We start from the raw sequence: 10,427 nt of genomic DNA, 5'->3' as shown, positions 1-10,427 counted from the left end.
AAATTATTTACAGCCAACGGATTAGAAGACATTGAAAGCAAGGATCAGATGACAGAAAGGAGTCCAAATTCATTATTAAACGTTTGATACGTTATAAAGTTGGTATTTAATAGGAATGATTGTATAACGGCTTATTTACTGTCATTTATTGCTCATGATTATATCATTAAAGCTGAGGCTTTATTCCTTTACCTAGAATGATCTATAAAAGGAAGAAGTATCATTATTTGTAAGGACACGGAATACTATTGAGAATTCATTGAAATACTTATCTATTTACCTTCTACCATTGTTCTCAAAAGTATTTTATTTTTTGTCTCCTAATTATCAGTAACCCGAATTTCTCTTTTAGCTTTGACCAAGGACTCAGATTTTTGGTGAAACAAATTGGTTCCGTTACCGGGAATCTGATAATCTTTCCTTTTAAGCTATATCTTATCTATTATCGTCACCATGTCAAACAATAACGCCGACAACAACAGTAACAACACATTGGGAAACCATGAGAATCAAATACATCAAAACCAAGATATCGTGGTTCCCTCTCCTTTAAATTCACCACGTCAATCTCATGAAGGCACTCCTGTTGCTGAATCCCGTGTTGATCAACAAGAGCAATCTGAACATTTTGAAGGAGTTACAACTGAAGCTTTGCAAAAGCTAATCGATGCACAAGTCGGCAAAGCTCTTCAGGCACTTGTTAGTCGATTGCCTGTTGCGCCACCTACACCGACTCCTAATAATAATACATTGGAGAACCCCCGTTCTGGTCTTGATAATTCTGGAAACGGAGCAACCCCCAGTGAACCACAAGAAGGGGGACCAGGTAATTTAAATAATTCATATTTGCAAAATTTAGTACTAACCTTGCAGAAACAGCTGAAGGAACAAAATGAGCGAATAGAACAAATCCTTGGAGTTCCACCTGTAATAAAAGGAGTAGACATGGACAAATACTCACAACAGCCATGGAAGCCTAGTGCTGCTCCCCTTCCAATTCCGAAAAAATTCAAAATGCCTGACATCCCGAAATATGATGGTACTACAGACCCACGTGACCACGTGACTGCATTTACAACCGGCGTGAAAGGCAACGACTTGACCAAACAAGAAATTGAATCAGTATTGGTCAAGAAATTTGGAGAAACACTCACCAAGGGTGCATTAACCTGGTATTCTCTTTTATCTGAAAATTCTATTAATTCTTTTGCTGAGCTTGCAGATTCTTTTATTAAAGCACATTCGGGAGCACAAAAAGTTGAGAAAAGGATGGAAGATATTTTCAAAATCAAACAAGGGGATTCGGAGTTGCTTAGAAACTTCGTTGATAGATTCCAACGTGAAAGAATGACTCTACCTCGTGTGCCAGACAATTGGGCTGCTATAGCTTTTGCAAGTAATTTAAATGACAAAAGTTCTGAAGCCACGAGACGACTCAAAGAAAGTCTTCAAGAATTTCCTGCAACCACATGGAATGATGTTTACAACAGGTATAGCACGAAGCTGCGAATCGAAGAAGATACCGTACCTAAGCTCCATCATGAAGAAAGGGGCGGTACCCGAAGGTCAGATTCCGAAAAAAGATCAGGTAAAAACAGGTACGATCCATATATGGGACCCGCAGGAAAGGACCCACGGTCGAAGCAAGATAACCAGCAATACGATCAAAAGTCAAGGAACCGGGATTCTGGCTCTTCTTCAAAGTTCAGGAATGATCGGAATAGACAAGAATCACGTGATGATGACAGGAGTTTAAAGGCACGATTCGGTAGATATAATTTTAACGTCTCTACCTCCGAGCTCGTAGCTGTTTTAAGAAGCATGGGAGATAAGGTACGGTGGCCGAAAGAAATGCGGTCAAATCCAAGTAGACGCAATCCGGATCATTGGTGCGAATTTCACAACGATCACGGGCACAAAACTTCAGAATGCAGATTCCTGCAAAGTGAAGTAGATCATTTATTGAAGCAAGGATACCTCACTGAGTTATTTAGTGAGAAAGGAAAACAAGCTTATATGAAAAACAGACAAGAACCACCACAACCTCCTTCACCCAAGAGGACAGTGAATGTCATAAGCGGGGGAAAAGATATTCATGGCATAACTTACACAGCTTCCAACAAGGTTTCTAAGGTAACGATTACACACGGGAAACGGGTGCGGCAGGTCCTTGACAATGAAAGCATTTCGTTCGATGACGCAGATACCGAAGGAGTGACAACTCCACATAATGATGCACTGGTAATATCTTTACTTGTACATGATACTAATGTAAAACGAGTTTTGATTGATCCAGGAAGTTCTGTAAATATTATATTACTAAGGGTACTGCGGGAAATGCAAGCTGAAGACAAAATGTTACCCAAGGCGCACACCTTGTCAGGCTTCGACAATTCAAGTATAGTAACAAAAGGTGAGGTAATACTAACAACTTTTGCTATGGGTGTTGTGAAGGAAACTAAATTTCAGGTAGTTGATATGGAAATGGCCTACAATATGATCATGGGAAGGCCATGGATACACGATATGGATGTTGTCCCATCAACCCTGCATCAGGTTATCAAATTCCCATCACCATGGGGAATTTGTCAAATTCGTGGGGATCAGCAGATGGCTAGAAATGTCAACGTTGTAACAAGTACGAGCGCCGTAAATAAAGCAAAATAGCAATTACAGGAAACAGTTGAAGGTAAAAAAAATCAAACTTCAACTGAACAAGAGAAAACAGATTTGGACTCAAGGCCTGACACAATTCAAGAACTTGAAGAGAATGAAAGCATCAAAACGACGATTGAAGAGCTTGATGCAGTGATGTTATTTGATCAACGGCCTGAACGGAAGGTTTATATCGGAGCTAATTTAAACACGAACATGCGAGGTATGATAATCGAATTTTTAAAAGCTAACTTAGATTGCTTTGCTTGGTCCCACGCTGATATGACAGGGATACCACCAAATGTGATGACTCACAAACTCAACGAGGACCCTTCTTTCACACCAATAAAGCAAAAGAAACGGAAACAAGGTGCTTTCAAGAACCAGGTGATTCAGGATGAAGTCCAAAAATTATTAAAAATCGGATCAATCCGTGAGGTAAAATATCCAACTTGGTTAGCTAACATGGTGGTTGTACCCAAGAAAAATGGTAAGTGGCGTGTTTGTGTAGATTATACTGATTTAAATAAAGCCTGTCCAAAAGATTCCTTTCCCTTACCACATGTAGATCAACTAATTGATGCGACCGCAGGTCATGAACTTTTAAGTTTTTTAGATGCATACTCAGGATATAATCAAATCAAAATGGATCCTGGTGATGAAGAAAAAACTTCTTTCATCACAGACAGGGGGACTTATTGTTATAAAGTAATGCCCTTTGGTCTCAAAAATGCTGGGGCAACCTATCAAAGGTTGGTCACCAAAATGTTCCAAGAACATTTAGGGAAAACAATGGAGGTATATATAGACGATATGCTCGTCAAAACCCAGCAATCTCATGATCATATTTCTCATCTATCTATTACTTTTGAAATTTTGCGAAAATTTAATATGAAACTCAACCCAGAAAAATGCGCATTTGGAGTTGCATCAGGTAAGTTTTTGGGTTTTCTTGTTTCTAACCGTGGTATTGAAGTGAATCCTTCTCAGATCAAAGCAATAGAAGAAATCCCGGATATCCTTACTAATAAAAAGGAAGTACAACGATTAACGGGAAGAATTGCAGCTTTGGGGAGATTTATTTCCAAATCCTCAGAAAGGTGTTTTAAGTTTTTCTCTGCACTTAAAAAGCAAGATCATTTTGAATGGAATGAAGATTGTCAGCAAGCCCTTAGAAATTTGAAAACTTATTTGTCAAAACCACCGTTGTTGGCAAAACCGAAGGTAGGGGAAAAACTTCTCATTTATCTGGCTGTATCTGAAGTCGCGGTAAGTGTTGTTTTAGTCCGCTAGGACCAAGGTAAACAATCTCCTATTTATTACGTAAGTAAGTCCTTATTGGAAGCTGAGACACGATACCCACAGCTAGAAAAATTAGCATTAGCTTTGGTCATGGCATCTAGAAAGTTAAGACCTTATTTTCAATGTCATCCCATTGTTGTAGTTACTGCTTTTCCGCTTCAAAATATTTTGCATAAACACGAACTTTCAGGAAGATTAGCAAAATGGGCTATAGAACTAAGTGAATATAAAGTTATTTATCAACCCAGGACCGCTATAAAGTCTCAAGTACTAGCTGATTTCGTGGCTGATTTTAGCCAGGGGATGCATTTAGAAGCAGAAAAAGAATTATTTGTTTTTAATGGTGCGAACCCGGGGACTTGGGTTTTATACACTGACGGTTTATCTAATGTAAAAGGGGCAGGCTTAGGAATAGTCCTCGTACCACCTGCGGGTGAGACCATTAGACAGGCTATAAAATGTCATTCTATAACTAACAATGAAGCATAATATGAAGTTGTAATTGCAGGTTTAGAATTGGCACGAGAACTCGGCATAACACAGATTATAATCAAGAGTGATTCTCAACTCGTGGTTAATCAAATGCTGGGGACTTACACAGCCAGAGAGTCACGAATGCAAGAATACCTCGCAAAGGTAAGGGAGTTAATAAAGCAATTCCAAACTTGGAAAGTAGTGCAAGTCCCAAGAGATGAGAATGTAGAGGCAGATGCTTTAGCAAACCTTACATCCGCAGCAGACGTGGCAAACAATACAGATACTTCAGTCATACATCTATTTCATTCCGTTCTTGAACCTGACAAAAATGAGGTAAATTTTAATCATCTAACATGGGATTGGAGAAATGAAATTGTTGCCTTTTTACAGTACGGACCCGTGCCTAATGACAAAGGAAAGGCTTACGCGCTTCGCAAAAAAGCTGCACGATATTGTTTATATCAAGGTAATCTTTATCGAAAGATGTTCGGCGGACCACTAGCAAGGTGTCTCGGCCCTTCTCAAACCGAATATGTCATGAGAGAAGTACATGAAGGACATTGTGGGAATCACGCAGGAGGACGGTCACTGGTAAGAACGTTAATTCGCACAGGATATTATTGGCCTAAGATGGAAGAAGAGGCAACCAGTTTCATGTCCAAGTGTGATAAATGTCAAAGGTACGTCAATAATATGCACAGACCAGCTGAGTTACTACATCCTGTTTTAGCCCCTTGGCCCTTTATGAAATGGGGAATGGATATCGTAGGTGCACTTCCACAAGCAAAAGGACAGGTAAAATTTCTACTTGTACTTACAGATTATTTCACTAAATGGGTAGAAGCAGCGGCATTTAAACAGGTACGAGAAAAAGAAGTTAAAGACTTCATGTGGCGAAATATAATATACCGCTTTGGAGTACCAAAGGAGATCGTATGTGACAATGGACCACAATTCATTGGAGCACAAGTTACAGAATTTCTTCGAAGTTGGCAGATCAAAAGAATAACATCTACGCCATATCATCCAGTGGGGAATGGACAAGCGGAATCAACTAACAAAGTTATTATCAATAACTTGAAAAAGAGGTTACAAGATTCAAAAGGTAATTGGCCTGAGGTGTTACCCGGAGTACTATGGGCTTATCGTACAACGACCAAAACAGGCACTGGAGAAACACCATTTTCGATGGTTTATGGTACGGAAGCCTTAATACCAGTTGAAATAGGTGAGCTAAGCACACGGTACGATCAGGCAACGGAGGAATCCAATAATGAGGAGATGCGGGTTAGCCTAGATTTACTTGAAGGAAGAAGAGAAGCTGCTTTGATAAGGATGGAAGCACAAAAGCAAGTAATAGAACGATATTACAACAGGAAAGCACGCCTCAGATTTTTCAAAATTGGGGACTTCGTGCTTAAAAAGGTGTTCCAATCTGCAAAAGCTGTTAACTCAGGAAAGCTAAGTCCAACATGGGAAGGACCATACAAAGTCTGTGGCATTGCGGGAAAAGGAGCATACCAGTTGGAAACAATGGATGGTAAAGTTTTAGCCTCACATTGGAATGTTGTCCACTTAAAAAGATATTACTTTTAAGAAAGTACCTACGGTCAGGTATCATCATGTAAAAATTCTTCTCTTGGTTTATTAATATTTTACTAACGATTTTAGATGCTAGGCTATATATCCTAACTCGTGCCAAATGATGAGTCACAACCTGCAAGGCAAAATGGAGTATGCTTAAATTCCTAGCCCACGATTACAATTAATCTGATGGAAATACACACGAGTTAGGCAGTCTTCATCTATAATCACACCGTCGAGTCCCGTATATCTTTCTGTTTCAGGAAAAGGGCCAAAGTAAAAGAAATAAACAAGTGCTCAAGGCTTCATACTTCACCACTCAAACACTTGGGGGACTAAATATTATACACAGATAGGTGCAAAGAAGCAGATACGAGTATCGAACAAAAATCGGCCACAAAGAAGCAAGTGTTGAGAAGAAGTTACGAAGTCTTCAGCATTCATGAGAACAACAGAGTCATCTCTCAAACTCATAAACAAAGTCACCTCTCAAACCCTTCTTAACATGTAAAGATAGGGTCATGACTATGTACTGAAACAGGTTATAAAAAAACCTTGTTTATTTTATGTTATTTACAAATCTGTTACAAGAAAAACAGTTACGAGAAAAGTTGTAGATGTATTGTAATACATGTAACAGTCAAACACTTGTTAAAAGTTTATGAATGAAAACTTGCCAAAGTTGTTTCATACAAAACGTGTGTTTTCCTATTACTTTCATCGTATTTTAACACCATTATGAAATTGAGACGTCTTCTTCATTAAGTGTCAATAAAATAAAAGGGCCCTCTTTTATAAGCCTCATGTCAATAAGTCATGGGAAGAATCATAAAGCATTTTCAAAGGATAAAAATGCTAAACTATTCTATAAGTCCTAAATAAGTAAGGAAAAGGCAAGAGTAGAAAATATTGAAGTACTAACAAAACTTCTTGATATAATTAAAAAGTCTAAGTAGAAACTTAGTCAATAAAAGTTTATACAAGTGCCCCATTATGATAACTGGGGACTTTCACCAAAAAATCCTATAAAAAAACTAAGGGATAAAACCATCATTCAATTGAGGGGGTTGTCACGGAAGCTTCAACTTCCACAGACTGGGTTGTAGAAGTTTCACCCTCTGAAGTTGGAATAGCAACATTTTCAGGAACTTCAAGGGCAGGAGAAGGAGTATCAGTAGACTGTTGGCTTTTCTCGATGGTATCTATGACTTTGGCCAGTTCAGACTGCAAGTCAAAACCCTCTTGAACAGCTTCCGTCAAAGCATCACGACGAGAATTCAGAAAAGCCCAACTCACTTTTATGTTAAAATTTTCCTCTAGAAGTCCATATTCCTTTTCCCACATAGCAAGATCGTTTTTTAAAATTTGATTTTCAGCTAAATGGGAATCAAGGGAAGCTTCAAGAGAAGCATGAGAACTCTTCAAGGCTTGAATCTCGTCAGAAAAAATCTGTAAGTCAGCCTGAGCTTGAGTCAAGCTTTGCACTAACTCTCCTGCATATTCTTCCTTTTTAGCCAAAAGTGCCTTCAGCTCTCTAACTTCTTCACTAGCTCTGGATAATTGTTCTGACAAAGAGCATTCCAAAAGCTCTTTGTCTCTTTTCAATTGGCTTGAAGAGGCTTTGACTGTTGCCAGTTCAGAAGTTAAACCACGGTTTTGCTGCTCTAGGAGATTTTTATCTTCTTGCAACTCTTCTATGGTCCCTTGAGCATTTTCGAACTGCTCCTTCCAATTGGTTGCTTCAAGTTGGGCTCCCCTAGCTATTTCCTCAACCTCGTGGACAGACTTTTCAGACTCACGAGCTTTTCTTTCCAGTAAGGAAATTCTTCTCATTAATTCCGTGCTAATAAGGTTAGCCTACAGAGGTAAGTCGTGGAAATGAGAAATTGAAGATAATTTAAAAAAAATAAAAAAAAACTTGTTGGTAGAAATACCTTCAAAGTAGAATGAACTACGTCATTCATCAAAGTTAAGCAGCTATGGCTCTCCATCTTCTTCTTCTCGATATCTCCAATTAGAGGTTCAAGCCAAACATCGGCTCTGCCGGTCTTCCTCAGGAGGCTATGATTGGCAGGAACCTCCAAAGTAACACTTCTCATTGTCATATTTCCGCTGCTAGAACCTGTCTCTGTATGATGAACAGAGAGAAGAGGAGCAGCGGAAGGAATGGAGGGAAAAGATGTAGAAACCAACACCGGAGCAGAAGCAGGTGCGGTTGAAGCAGCCAAGGGAACAGATATAGGAGCGGTAGAAATTGGCAAACAAACGGAAGTTGTTAAAGCTGGTAAAGAAACACTTACGGCTGGCAGAGGAATGGAGGAAATAGGAACAAATGAGGAAAGAGGAGCTTCATCAAAAATAGGTCCGAGCTCGCCACTCCCGAAACCACTGTCAAAAAGGTGCTGAATTGACTCATTATTATCTCTTGGTTCGGCATCCTCATCAGATTGAATCAAAACAGGCTCGGTGGCGGAGGTACGAGCAGGAGTGTTTTCAATTTCATTATCAATGATTATTCGTCTCCTGGCCCTTGGCCTGGTAATTAGGGAGGTACCCTCCTCTTCTTCTTCAGAACTTTCCTTTGTAGCTTTTCTTTTAGGCAGCAAGGCTCGAGCCTTATCTAAATCCAGAGCAGCATTCGCAGACATGCGAATGGCCATAGCTACTTCAGCTGTCATTCCTCTAATGCCAAATCCTGATTAAAGAATGGATATACATGATTAAAGTTGAGGAAAAAGTGCTTAACATGTAAAACAAAATTTTTAAAAAAAAGGGGGGATACCATGTGTTTTGACTTTCCAGCCATGTAAAGAAGAAATTGATTTCCAAGTTCTCTGCTCCCTAGTAGCAATCTTCAAAAGTGAGTCTACCCAACCACGAAAGTTGGGAATAGGTTCCACATCTCCCATGGTTGCTACAAAAAACCAAGAAGGGACGAGGTTAAAAACAACATTCTTTTGAAATTCTCAAAAGTAGGAACGGTAAATAAGAGGAAACTTACGTTCAAAATTCCACTTCTCAGGAAAGGGAATATTTGTTTCGCCAATCAAATCCACTGTACGGACAGCAACGTAACGGATATACCATCCACGATCTTTATCATCCTCAGGGTTTACCAAAACTTTTTTGCTCCTTGCAGTTAAGGTGAAAACCCCATGACGTATTAAGTTGGGATGGTATAGATGAATGAGATGAGAAAAGGTGAAATTGACATTGGCCTTGGATGATAAATATCTCAAACAAGCCACTGTTCTCCACACCAATGGACCAATTTGGGCCAAACAAATTGTAAAGAAACGACAAAAATCGAGAATAACTGGGTCAATCGGAGGATTAAAACCTAAAGTGAAGGGGTAAGTGTAAACAGAAGAATACTCATTTCTAAAAGAGGAAATTCTTTGATTTGGGGAAGGAATTGACATTCGGAGACTATCCTTCCAGTTATAATCTCTTCTTATGGTGGGGATTGTAAGCTCGGTTACTAATGTTGGGTATGTATCGGCTCTTTCTAAATTTTTAATTTGTTTTTGAAGAGACGTTTTGTCACTTTCAAAAGACAAATCGCCGGGAACTATATCATCAACTGAGGGTTCTTGAGAAGTATCAAGAATTTCCATACTTTTAAAAGAAGGGGCTTTTGGGACAAAACTCCTTGAAGAAGAACCAGAGGAACCGCCTCGCGTAGATTCTAACCCTGTTCGAAGCCTACTTCCTCCGCCTCTTCTGTGTCTAACAGGGGCGTTGGGGAACTGATCTAGAATTAGAACTTTTTTACGGTTAGGGTTTGAAGAAGACATTGTTAAGAAGGAAGTATGTGCTGAAGATTTGTGAAGAAGACAAAGGAAGACAAAGTTATGTGTAAAATGGGAACCGACAACTTTTAAAGTATAATAATGAAAAGCCTATAATAAAGGCAGCTATCACTTTGTAAATAGTGAGAATGAAGAAGTCTCGAAGAAGGGTATGAATAGCGGAATCAATTATAAAATGACACATGGACAGAACATTAAATGGAAAAGACTGCTGAGACGTTAGTACTGTCATGAGCATTAATTATGGCAAAAGTTCTTTTTACATGAAGATCCACTTCCCAATTATTTAATTGATAAAAAAAATGAAAAGTGGGGGGGACTATCTGTATTGGAAAAAAACTGAATTTATATTAAAAATGATGTGGCATGACACGTGGATTAGTTGAATGGTCAAAGAACAGCAATTGACTAAGAGGCACGGTGAAAACAGCCACGGGAAGAAGAATTTAAATAGGCACGAGACGACGTATAGATACGAGTCTCGTACCAATTTAAATTATTTACAGCCAACGGATTAGAAGGCATTGAAAGCAAGGATCAGATGACAGAAAGGAGTCCAAATTCATTATTAAACGTTTGATACGTTATAAAGTTGGT

Source organism: Nicotiana tabacum, chromosome 1, assembly GCF_000715075.1.
Source record: "Nicotiana tabacum cultivar K326 chromosome 1, ASM71507v2, whole genome shotgun sequence".
Classification (NCBI taxonomy): Eukaryota; Viridiplantae; Streptophyta; class Magnoliopsida; order Solanales; family Solanaceae; genus Nicotiana; species Nicotiana tabacum.
Note: the sequence above shows the minus strand (reverse complement) of the source record.